This window comes from Mirounga leonina, unplaced genomic scaffold (genome assembly GCF_011800145.1).
Source record: "Mirounga leonina isolate KUSES-001 unplaced genomic scaffold, KU_Mleo_1.0 Mir_82, whole genome shotgun sequence".
Taxonomy (NCBI): Eukaryota; Metazoa; Chordata; class Mammalia; order Carnivora; family Phocidae; genus Mirounga; species Mirounga leonina.
Genome location: NW_023270825.1, coordinates 31,008,418 through 31,020,496, shown reverse-complemented (window position 1 = coordinate 31,020,496; position 12,079 = coordinate 31,008,418). Strand labels below are relative to the sequence as shown.

At 46.8% G+C, this 12,079-nt stretch overlaps 1 long non-coding RNA gene across 1 annotated transcript; it reads right to left on the bottom strand.

The window, feature by feature from the left end:
- Window positions 1–335: 335 nt before the first annotated feature.
- Window positions 336–1,198, bottom strand: LOC118002355. Its single transcript, XR_004677024.1, has 3 exons — window positions 1,173–1,198; window positions 795–945; window positions 336–348 (listed from the first exon to the last, which is right to left on the bottom strand). It is a non-coding gene; the product is annotated as an uncharacterized LOC118002355 (long non-coding RNA).
- Between the last annotated feature and the right edge of the window lie 10,881 nt (window positions 1,199–12,079).

The window sequence follows — 12,079 nt, the reverse complement described above, 5'->3', positions numbered from 1 at the left end:
CTGGCATTGGTGAGACAGGCTTGGAAAACCATCTAAAGCCCTTCACCAGCACTGAGAAACTCCATTCATTCATTCCTTCATTCATTCACCCATTCACCAGAAATTTCCTGAGTTCCTTCCATGTGCCAGCAAGAGTTTGAGGTAAGGTAGACAAAATCCTGTTCTTGTGGAGATCAATCCTGGTGAAGAGAGTGGGAATAAAGAAGTAAACAAATTAAAAAGATAATTTCAGGGGCACCTGGGTGGCTCAGGTGGGAGAGTGTCCGACTCTTGATCTCGGCTCAGGTCTTGGTTTCCGGGTCGCAAGTTCAAGCCCCACCCACCTGGGCTCCACGCTGGGCATGAAGCCTACTTAAAAAAATTAAAAAGATAATTTCACAGAAGCGCTATCCAAAATAAAGTGGGATAACAGAGCCATTTAGAGGGAAGGGTCAGGGAAGGTGTCCTTGAAAAAGTAACATCTGTGTCCAAAGGAGCCTCGTAAGGAGGATCAAAGGGAAGGTCCTTAGGCAGGAGGGGGAACAGAATACTGGACGTTCATGGGTTCTAAGAGAGCTGTCATTCTAGACTAACTTTCAAGAACTTGACTGGGATACGTGTAAGATCCTGTACTTGGGCTCAGAACAACTGCCTAAACATAGGACATGGTAGATCTGCCCACACCTGCCTGGCTGACAGGGGCTAGAGGTTTAGTGATCCAGGAAGGTTAATGTAATCTAGAGTTATTCTCATCAAAGTAGGGTCTAGGGTGGAGTAGGGGATGGATCCTCTCCTCAGAACAGGTTACACCCCACCTGGAGATCTGAGCATACTCTGGGCACTGACCGCACTTTAAGATACTGACAGACAATGATTAGATCGTCTCCGTGGAGGGCGGTCACACCGGGGTGCTGAGCAGGGTCAGAAGGCCATTTATCCCAGGTGAAGAGCTGCCTCCAGAAAAATCTAGGATCAGTTGGAAAGAGTTACAGGGAATCAGATTTCTTTCTTTTTTTTTTTTTCCTGCTGATAAAATGAGTATGTGCAGACAATTCCCAAAGTGGGAAAAAAGTATAAAGGACAAGGAAAAGAAATCACTTTATTCCCACTATCCAGAGACAATCATGGATAATACTTGACATAATTCCTTTTAATACTTTTTCTAGGCTTTAAAAAATGTAGTTGAGGGGCACCTGGGTGGCTCAGTCGTTGAGCGTCTGCCTTCGGCTCAGGTCAGGATCCCAGGGTCCTGGGATCAAGCCCCACATCGGGCTCCCTGCTCCGCGGGAAGCCTGCTTCTCCCTCTCCCACTCCCCCTGCTTGTGTTCCTGCTCTCGCTGTCTCTCTCTCTGTCAAATAAATAAATAAATAATCTTAAAAAAAAAATGTAGTTGAGTCAAAGTGTGCCTATACACGGTTTTGTTGAGGCATATGTATGTGTGTAAATGTCGAGAGAAGCAGCAAAACAGGCAGACTGGTCAGAAGCTGGGCTCTGGAGTTCTTAGCCTGGGCTTCAATCCTGACTCTGTTCCATTATCAGCTGTCTGACACGTCCCACCTCCTATCCTTGTCACCTCATCTGTAAAACAAGGATTATATTACCCTACCACATGAGGTTGTCCGAGGTGTAAACGAGCTAATATTTGTAAACACTAAAAACAGTGCCTGTAGACATCTGCTGCATAAGGCTTGGTAAGGGGATACTACCCTTCTTTGGTTGAATGGTACATCATAACCATCACAGTGACAGGAAGATGTTTTATGTAAACATCTGTTGTCTGAATAAAATTCCATCATATATGTTCACTATAGTTTACATAAACACTCCTCTCATGTTGGACGTGGCTTCTTTCTTTCTTTTTTTTTTTAAAGAGAGAGAGAGAATCTTTTTTTTTTTTTTTTAAAGATTTTATTTATTTATTTGAGAGAGAGAAAGAGAGAGAGCATGAGAGGGGGGAGGGTCAGAGGGAGAAGCAGACTCCCTGCCGAGCAGGGAGCCCGATGCGGGACTCAATCCAGGGACTCCAGGATCATGACCTGAGCCGAAGGCAGTCGCTTAACCGACTGAGCCACCCAGGCGCCCAGACGTAGCTTATTTCTGATGTTTTAGAGGGTGACCACCTTGAGCCAGTCATTTGGTCTACATTTCCAACTGGTTCATTTGGATGGAGTCACAGAAGGGGAATTACTGGGTTAAAGGATATAGACTTTGTGTTTTGCTTTTTAAAGAAGATTTATTTTTTTAAGATTTTATTTATTTATTTGACAGAGAAAGACACAGCGAGAGCAGGAACACAAGCAGGGGGAGTGGGAGAGGGAGAAGCAGGCTTCCCGCGGAGCAGGGAGCCTGATGCAGGACTTGACCCCAGGACCCTGGGATCATGACCTGAGTCCAAGGTACATGCTTAACTGACTGAGCCACGCAGGCACCCTGAGAAGATTTATTTTTAGGGCGCCTGGGTGGCTCAGTTGGTTAAGCGACTGCCTTCGGCTCAGGTCATGATCCTGGAGTCCCGGGATCGAGTCCCGCGTCGGGCTCCCTGCTCAGCGGGGAGTCTGCTTCTCCCTCTCCCGCTCTCCCCCCCCCCTTGTGCTCTCTCTCTCTCTCTCATTCTCTCTCTCAAATAAATAAATAAAATCTTTAAAAAAAAAAAAGATTTATTTTTAGATAGGAAAACACCCAACTGCTAAAAACTTCAAGTAGTACAAAAGGGATTACAGGAGGAGGACTGCTGTGACTCCTGTCTTCCACTTTCCCGCTCGCTGGCACCAAAATTGGTTTCTTGATTATGCTTGATGATCAGTGTAAACAGCAGACACACACACACACACACACACACACGATGTGCGTTTTTTTTTAAAACTCACATACTACCGGCACCTCTTGCCCTTTTATCTAGTACATCTTAGAGATATTTTCTATTGTTACCTAAGGAGCTGCTTCATTCGTTTGCATGTCTGCAAAATATTTCTTATTAAGGCTAGACAATAATTGAACTAGGAATAGATACAGGCATTTAAAAGTTATTTGATGTATATCAACGAATCTCTTAAAATGTGCTCTAGTCAGCACCAGATAAACCCTATAACCCCATCTAATTAGCGGAATCAGGATTAAAATCCAGATCAGCTCAGGGGAGCCTGGCTGGCCCAGTCAGTAGAGCCCGCAACTCTTGATCCTGGGGTCCTGAGTTCAAGCCCCACATAGGGCGTAGAACATACTTAAAAAAAAAAAAAAAAATCCAGATCAGCTCAAGCCACGCTATCTCTGCGAAGATCTTCAAAGACTAATTAACAGTGGTTGTCTTTGGGGAGGAGAACCAGTTGCTGAAGAATCCCCTCCCTGTGTCCCCCAGGGGATATCTGGCTGAAAATGAGCTGGGCTGACTTGTGAGGTATAAGGCTCTTAGTTTTTATTTCATTTTATTTTATTTTGGGGAGAGAATGAGAGCATGAGCCCGGGGGTGGGGGGCAGTGGGGAGGGCAGAGGGAGAAGCAGAGAAAGAATCCCGTTCAGGCTCTATGCCCAGTGTGGAGCTTGACATGGGGCTGGATCTCACAACCCTGAGATCATGACCTGAGGTCCTCAGGTTTGTTTTTTTGTTTTTAAGATTTATTTACTTATTTTAGAGAGGGGGGAGGGGCAAATGGAGAAGGAAAGAATCTCAAGCAGACTCCCCACTGAGCAGGGGGAGTCAGATGGTTTGCCAACTGAGGCACCCCATGAGGCTCTCAGTTTTTAAAACGTTCAGACATCAGCCAGGCAATTGTATCTTCTGTAGCAGGTTCTGGCAATTCAGAGTAGAGGGACCATGGCCGCATGAGAACGAGCCTGTTCTACCTGAAGACACTCAGTTCAAACACCTTCGTACACGATGCTGGGCACACATCAGTTCTAGATCTCCAAGATAGCGCAGAGATGACTGGAAGGCCTAACTCTGTGCACGCATGTGGCTGGCTGGCTGGCTGGCTGGACACAGATTCCATCTGAGCCCCAAGTCTCTTCCAAGGCCAGATACTTCTTGCAAATGCCCTCAGGTGTGGAATGGAGAGGAGGCAATACCATGAAAACCTCACCAAAATGGTAGGGAGAGGAGTGGCCCACAGAGGGCCTTCCTGTGAGGACAGAGCATATCTTAGCCCTATCCAGGGCCAGCTGTATGGGCATGAGACCTGTGCAGCCTCAGGGGCCCCACATTCAGTATAACCTTGCCCTTAGTTTAATGCTCTTCTGTTTTCATCTTGGAATTCTATTTTTGGGCGCCTGGGTGGCTCAGTTGGTTAAGTGACTGCCTTCAGCTCAGGTCATGATCCTGGAGTCCCGGGATCGAGTCCCACGTCGGGCTCCCTGCTCGGCAGGGAGTCTGCTTCTCCCTCTGACCCTCCTCCCTCTCATGCTCTCTGTCTCTCATTCTCTCTCTCTCAAATTTAAAAAAAAAATCTTAAAAAAAAAAAAAAGATTTTATTTTTATGTAATCTCTACACCCAACTTGGGGCTTGAACTTACAACCCCGAGATTAAGAGTTGCATGCTCCACTGACTGAGCCAGCCAAGCGCCCCTCATCTTAGAATTCTTACTAATTTTTGAGCAAGGGCCCCATATTTTCATTTTATACCAGGCCCTGCAAATTATGTAGCCAGTCCTATCTCTTTTGATTACAGGAGAGCCGTGACATGAGTTTTGGCTGCCTCAACACTACAAAGGGGAGACCTGGATCTGCCTGGAAACCTCCCGGGCCCCTAGTCCTGAAGCAGAGATGTGGACCCCAGATTCCTTTGCCAAGAGAGGAAGGGGGAAGAGGACAGGAGGAGGGGGACAAGAACTCTGGAAAGGTGTTGAGGCCTGCCTGTCCTGACATGTCACTACTTACTTCCTCATTACACAAGGGTGGATCTCCGGGGGAAAACATCCATCAGCAACCAGCACATGCCCGACATTTAGAGCCTGGGCCCAGCTGTGTTTTAGCCTGACCTCTGACCAGGAGGGGAAGGGATTGGGTGCCTGCTCTGGGCTGGACTCTGGGATGAGCATGTTATCCGTATGAGCTACACAGACAATATTGTATCGATAGATAGCTACAGATATAGATCTATGTATCTTGACAATATATAGCTATAAAAATATTGTATATTTTACCAACGACAAAACTGAGGGTTAAATAATTGGCATAAAACCACAACAGCATAAAAACAGAACACAGAAGGAAAAGGAATCACTTTCTTTCTTTCTTTCTTTTTTTTTTTAAAGAAATCACTTTTAATCCCATTGTCCAGAGGCAACCACTGGAAACACTTGGTAATTTCTAAGTGAGGAGCTATCTCTGGAAAGATACATAAAAAAGTCACTGAGAATTGGTGGGAGACTACTTTTACTTCTCACTTTGGTACATTTTGAATTTTGCACCATGTACATGTAATACAAAGATGTATTATTTTACATACAGAGTAGTCTCTTTGGACTATATAAGAAAGAACAGAGTAGTCTCTTTGGACTATATAAGAAAGAAATTAGTACTCTAATCATCCGGACTGTTTAGAGTATATAACTTAACCTGACCAGTTTTTATGCCAAACTTAGAGGAAAACTCAGTTTTTAGAATTTCTGGGATTTTAGTTATGGATGAGAAACTGGTAACCCTTATCCTTATTTTATTTAGGAAGAAAGCAAGGCTCTTCTTCCTTGGAGAAGTTAAGTAACTCACTTGAGGTCATACAGCTCGAAGTGGTGAAGCTAAAACTAGAATATGGGTTTTCTAATACCAAAGCGAGTGCATAGGGGAAAAGAGGCTTGTGGGAACTCAGCTTCCTATGACGATGCCCAGAGCCGTGTTGAAAGAACATAAGAGTTCCTGCTTAGGGGTCTGCTTCAGGGAAGTTCTATTTAAAGCAAAGTTGTATAAATACATTAAATTCAATTAAATAGTGAATTCAATTAAATAGTAAATTCACTATGGATAAGCTTAATTTTAAAGAAAGCATAAGTTATATACTCCTGACCTGGACTAACGTGAGGTCATATATAGTTTTAAACATTTTACCAGAGAAAAGTGAATGTGGGCTGCCTAGTGCTGTGACCAAACACCAGTAGGGATATTATATAATTTGCAGTATAAGCTCCATATCAGCTTTATAAAATCCAAGGAATTCAGACTTCCAAAACACATCTAGCTCAAGAGTGACAAGAAAGATAAGGTATTTAAAAAGCAGTAGGGCAGAGATTGTTAATTGCTTATCCAATATTCATTCTTACCATCTTGCTTTTTTTTTTTTAAAGATTTATTTATTTATTTGAGAGAGCGAGAATGAGAGAGAGTACATGAGAGGGGGGAGGGTCAGAGGGAGAAGCAGGCTCCTCGCTGAGCAGGGAGCCTGATGCGGGACTCGATCCCGGGACTCCAGGATCATGACCTGAGCTGAAGGCAGTCGCTTAACCAACTGAGCCACCCAGGCGCCCTTACCATCTTGCTTAATATAGAACTCTGATTGACTTTATTGGGACTAGAAGTGTGCCCAGCTAAAATATTCCACTTCCTAGCCTTCCTTGCAAATAGGAGTGGCCAATAAGATGTAAGCAGTTGAGTGGGGCTTCTAAGAAAGCACCCCCTTTTCTCCTGGCTCTTCTTCTTACTACCAGAATGTGGATGTGATGGCTGGAGCTATGGCAGCTCTGATGAGTGTGTTTAAGCCACAGTAGTTAGATCTCTGTTAAAGGTAATACTAACTGAAGCAATGGCCCAGTAAAATGCCTGAAGACCTATAAGTGTCATAAAAGTCCATAAGTGCTCACAAAAATTGATGTGGTGCTCATGAAGATGTTCTGATAATGTTAAGGACATCTGCAATAGGAAGGAGTGAGCTGGCCATCCCTCGGCTTCCTTTAGAGCCTGAGTCCCTGCCATCAGAAAGAAGCACTCAGGAGTCTCATTGGTGCTCAGTTCTTCAACCAATGATGTCAGTTTCAGGGAGAAAGGGATAAGGCCTCTAGGGTGTGGGTATAAGAGCCCAGGAGGGGCTTTGGCTCCCTGGACGGTGTGTAGACAATGATCAGTCAGTGGTGATGGGCTTTCACCTAATCCTGTTCCTGAACCCAGCATGTCCTGAGAGAGCCAGTCCTATGAGGGTTGGGATGGGATGGGGTGTGGAGTTGCTGAGAACCTTGGCTTTGAGGAGCTCTGGTGTGGACTGGACATGTGTAGAAGGGCTAGAGTCAGAGGGCGGAGCCTGAGGCAGGCTAGAGGACAGTGCGTTTGGGATGGGCGGGGCGAGAAACCTAAGAGATCTCAGGATGGTTTCACAAAGTGAACACTCAGTGCTTCTAGAAAGACTACCGAGGGCCCCACTGAAAAAGGGCAGGGGGCTGGGCCTGGGGGGCGAGGGGTGTGTGGCTAGAGGACCTGCAGCACGGCTCAGAGGTCAGAGGGGCCATGGGGATCTTAGGTCCCTGAGTTCAATTGTTTGTTGGGTCCTGGAATTCATTGGATCATTAATTATGTGGCTTTCTCTGCAAAATTGCTATGACCTCCATCAAAACACGCGTTGTTTTTGAACATCTATGTCATCACTTGTCCTCTTCCAAGGCATATTATTGAGTAACACACTAGAATCATCTGTGGAGGTGGGGAACCCGGATGGCCGTACTGCAGAAAGAATGTCTTTGTGAACACGATCACAAAATATTTAAATGCCCTGCAACTAGATGAAAAGGTGCATTCACAGACACCCCTCTTAACTCCGAATTCCACAATATACTGCTAGAACTGACAAGTATTGTTGCCTGAGGATTGGTATCAAAGTTGAATTTGAGGGGCGCCTGGGTGGCTCGGTTGGTTAGGCACCTGCCTTCGCCTCAGGTCATGATCTCAGGGCCCTGAGATCAAGCCCCAAGTCGGGGTGGGCTCCCTGCTCGGTGAGGAGTCTGCTTCTCCCTCTCCCTCTGCTGCTCCCTCCACCACCTGCTCATGCTCTCTCCCTGTCTCTCTCTCTCTCTTCCAAATAAATAAATAAAATCTTAAACAACAACAACAACAAGTTGAATTTGAAGTGTGTAAGTCACATCTGTGGGCTCCTCGAGCCTTCGGGTGCTGGGTGGAAAGTCTGGAGCCCGAGCGAGCAGGTATAGGCCTTCCTGTCTTCTCAGTGTTGTGTCTCTTCCCTCCATCCTCAGCCCTTCCCCGCTCCAGGGACATCAAAGCCGCTCCCCAGACCATACAAAGCCCTTGCTGGAAAAGCCACATAAATGCTGCAGCTCTTTGCTGACTGGGGCTGGGAGTGGTGCCAGGCCAGAGATTTCGGAAGGGAGCCCTTCCAAATGCTGGATTAAGCCTCTGGAGCAGATGTTGCCTGTGGCTCGCCAGCATTCAGAGAGCTGGGCAGGCAGCAGGCTTGGCCTGGGATTTGGCTAGCTCACAGAACTGCCGAACAAAGACCCATACACACTGCACTGATGGGGAGGCCCAGCGAGGGTCAGCTGTCAGGGGTCCCCAGGGAGCCCGCTCAGTGCCCAAGAGACTGAAATCGCAGCGAGTCATTTCAGACGGAAAGAAAGGGCACGGAACAAGTGTTCCCGTGAACATTTCCCTGACACCTCGCCCACGTGCTGCTCAATGGATATTCCTCCCTCCCCCAGCTCTACGCTCAGCCTCCCCATATTAAAAATGGGAACAACTTATGGCCTGAAATTTGCAAAGGAGTCAGGCTTTGAAAAACAGTAGGAATAACATTGGCACCAAATCCATAAACCCCGTTTTTGCACCCAAAGCCCAGCTGCTGGGACAGAGCTGATCTTACCGCCGCCCCCCCCCTCGGCTTTTGGAATATAGGTGATTTGAGGGACCCGAGAGGTATGCCAGCTGGAGGACAGGTCTCTCAGCACGGGCGTGTTCCCATGCCTGAAATGCCACCGCTGCCTGCACGAGGCACTGGGTAGCTGAGTCAGGGCAAAGAAGAGAGCAAATCCCTGGGGTTTGAAAAGACATAATGAAAGCTACCCTTTGCTGATTGTGCTGATTTGCTCAAGGGCAGGGTTGGGGCAGAGACACATTCTCCCACAGCATTGAGAAAAGAACAGGGGATTTGGAGTCAGGCGGGCTGGGGTTTGAACCTGGCTCTGACACCGGCTGGGTGGCTCTGAGCTAGCTTCCTTGACTCCTGCGTCCCTGTTTCCCAGCACTAAGCTGGCTACCGATTCCTGCCTCCCAGGGTTGTCGTGAATGTGAACGCGCTCTTTTTTTCAGGACTTTGTGCACACGTTTAATTTATTAGAAGCCACAGCCCCAGAGTCATCCCTGACAATGGGTGTCTGGGGCCAGGATGTTCCATCAGCCGAGCAAATTCTCTGTTGTCACTGCTCATCTCAGCCCGACCTGGGCTTATTCTTGGGCGGTGACTTCAGAAGCTGGGCTGATATTCCCTGCAAGCTGCTGAGAGGCTGGAGGCTTGGATTTCACCAAAGCCTTCAAAAGGTATCTGCATTTTGAGGCCAGCTTCCTTTTGTCATGTTTTTTCCATTTGTTCTTAGCCTTTGGGAGAAGCTTTCATCTTTCTAGCTGCTCTGAAATTAATTTTTCTCTGGAAGTATTTCTTACCACCAAGGAAGATCTGGGCCTGCCCCCAAACAAATTTGCAAAGGGGGCAGGCCAGAGAAGGGAGAGACGGTAAAGGTTGGAGGAGAGCAGCAAAGAGAGGAAGTGCAGGAAGTGCAGTTAGCAGCGAGAGGAGGGGGTATCCCTTGAAGTTAGCGGTACGCGCTCCCTAAGAAGCTGTGGGCACCAGCGGGTCTCCTGGGACGTGCTCTCCCCAGGCACTCCTGTCCCCGCCAGGGTGCAGAGCAGCCTGCCCCCACGGAGCCCGAGCCATGCCGGGGAGGCCTATGTTGATTGTAAAATCAGTGCCACCCCACAATTGCCCTCAGAGTCTTTGAGCTCAGCTCCCCTTTCCATTTGCCCTCCTGCTGCCTCGGAGAGGCCCCTGGGTTCTCCTGGGAATTGCTCTCACTAAGCCCCATCTCTTGCACTGCCTATCGCTACCCGGTGCGCGGCAGGCTTCCCGGGTGTGCCGCCCATGTCACTGAGCGAGGCCCTGTGCCCAGAAGGACACTGCCTGGGTGTTTAATGCTTTTGCTTCTGTCTCAGTCTTGAAATTCTTAATAATTCTATCTGTGAAATAGGCAAGCAGGTGTTTTGTAAGCGAAATCCAGTGGGTCCATGGAGCCTGCATGAGATAAGGTACCTGGGTGACAGCACAGGGCAGGGCAAGGCAGCAAAAACACAGAGCAACGGGCCTTAGGACCTTGCACACGCTCCCCGTCCTGGGACCGTCTGCAGCCCCACTGGGCCCCAAGGTGGCCAGGCCAGACCCGGGCCTGGACTGGGGGCAGTGACAGCGGCAGTGGCAACTGCGGGGGGGGGGGGGGGGGGGGGGGGGGGGGGGGAGAGGAGCTCTACAAGAGGGCAAGGACCCCGGGCGGGTGGCCCATTTGCATCCCCGGAGCCCAGCCTTGCAGCGTCTGTGCCAAGATGAACTCTCGGATCGGACCTCCCAGACAGGGGTTGCCAGCACCCAGGCAGTCAACTTTGTCAGTAAATCATTACCAAATTGCAGGATATGCATAGACATTGCGATCGAGCCTATCAGGGAGTCACTAGAGTTCGTCAAGGAGTTTAGAATCTACAGCTTTGAAAACTGCTGCAAAATGGCAGAGCAAATAGTCACAGGCCTAGAAAGAGAAGTAAGATTTTTTTTTTTAAAGATTTTATTTATTTATTTGAGAGAGAGAGAATGAGAGAGAGCACATGAGAGGGGGTAGGGTCAGAGGGAGAAGCAGACTCCCCGCTGAGCAGGGAGCCCGATGCGGGACTTGATCCCGGGACTCCAGGATCATGACCTGAGCCGAAGGCAGTTGCTTAACCAACTGAGCCACCCAGGCGCCCAAGAGAAGTAAGATTTAAAGGTCATCGTTGCATTAACTGGAAAAGAACACTCTATTCACAGGAAGCTTCAGCTAAACCAGTTACTAACAAGCAAGACGAGTTCAAAATTAATCTGTTCTTGTAATTGAAGATACAATGAAGGAACTCACAAGTAGGTGTTTTAAATTATACACAATAGCTGAAGTCACTTTCAGTTTCTTGTATGACCTCCACGAGTTACAGGAAATGTTAGCAGAAACATTAAAAGGCCATTGTGTAAACTTACATTTACGATCAAATTCAGACTTGCATGAAACTGATTTGTATGAAGAATTAAATCTGCTTAGAAAAGTTGTTCCACAAGAGTCGTCAGCTCTAAATGCACTGAACTTTATATTTTGAAATAATTTATCAGAAATGCTTTCCAATGGGGCGCCTGGGTGGCTCAGTTGGTTAAGCGACTGCCTTCAGCTCAGGTCATGATCCTGGAGTCCCTGGATCGAGTCCCGCATCGGGCTCCCTGCTCAGCAGGGAGTCTGCTTCTCCCTCTGACCCTCCCCCCTCTCATGTGCTCTCTCTTATTCTCTCTCTCTCAAATAAATAAATAAATAAATAAATAAATAAATAAATAAATAAAAAGAAATGCTTTCCAATGTTGTCACAACCCATAAAATACTCTTAACAGCTTCAGTAACAGTTACAGCAGCAGAAGATTCCTCCTCAAGATTAAAAATTATTGAAAATTATTTGCGATCTTGCATTTGCTAAGAGCAACTAACATCACTCTCCATTACAGAGATTGAAAATAAAGTTGCTAAAATTATGCATTTTGATGACCTAATAAATGAATTTACAGAGAAGCAAGCCAGAAAATTCTTAGGATTATTCTAGATCTAACATTAATGAAGTATTATTATTTATGGCATAATGACACCCCAAATAATTTTTTACGATTTGTGAGTTTATGTTGTTACTAACAAATCCCTATTATCCCTATAATGTTTAAAAGTGATGAAGTATTTCTATAGGCAAAAGCTTTATATTCTAGTGCCTTTGGCAATACTTTTGTCCTGCTCTTTGATCAATAGCACCCATATTTTTATTTTGCACCGAGCCCCACAAATTACATGGTCTGCTCTGCCTCAGTGTCTTGAAGGTTCTCTATATTCCAGCAAAACCCATAAACATATAAA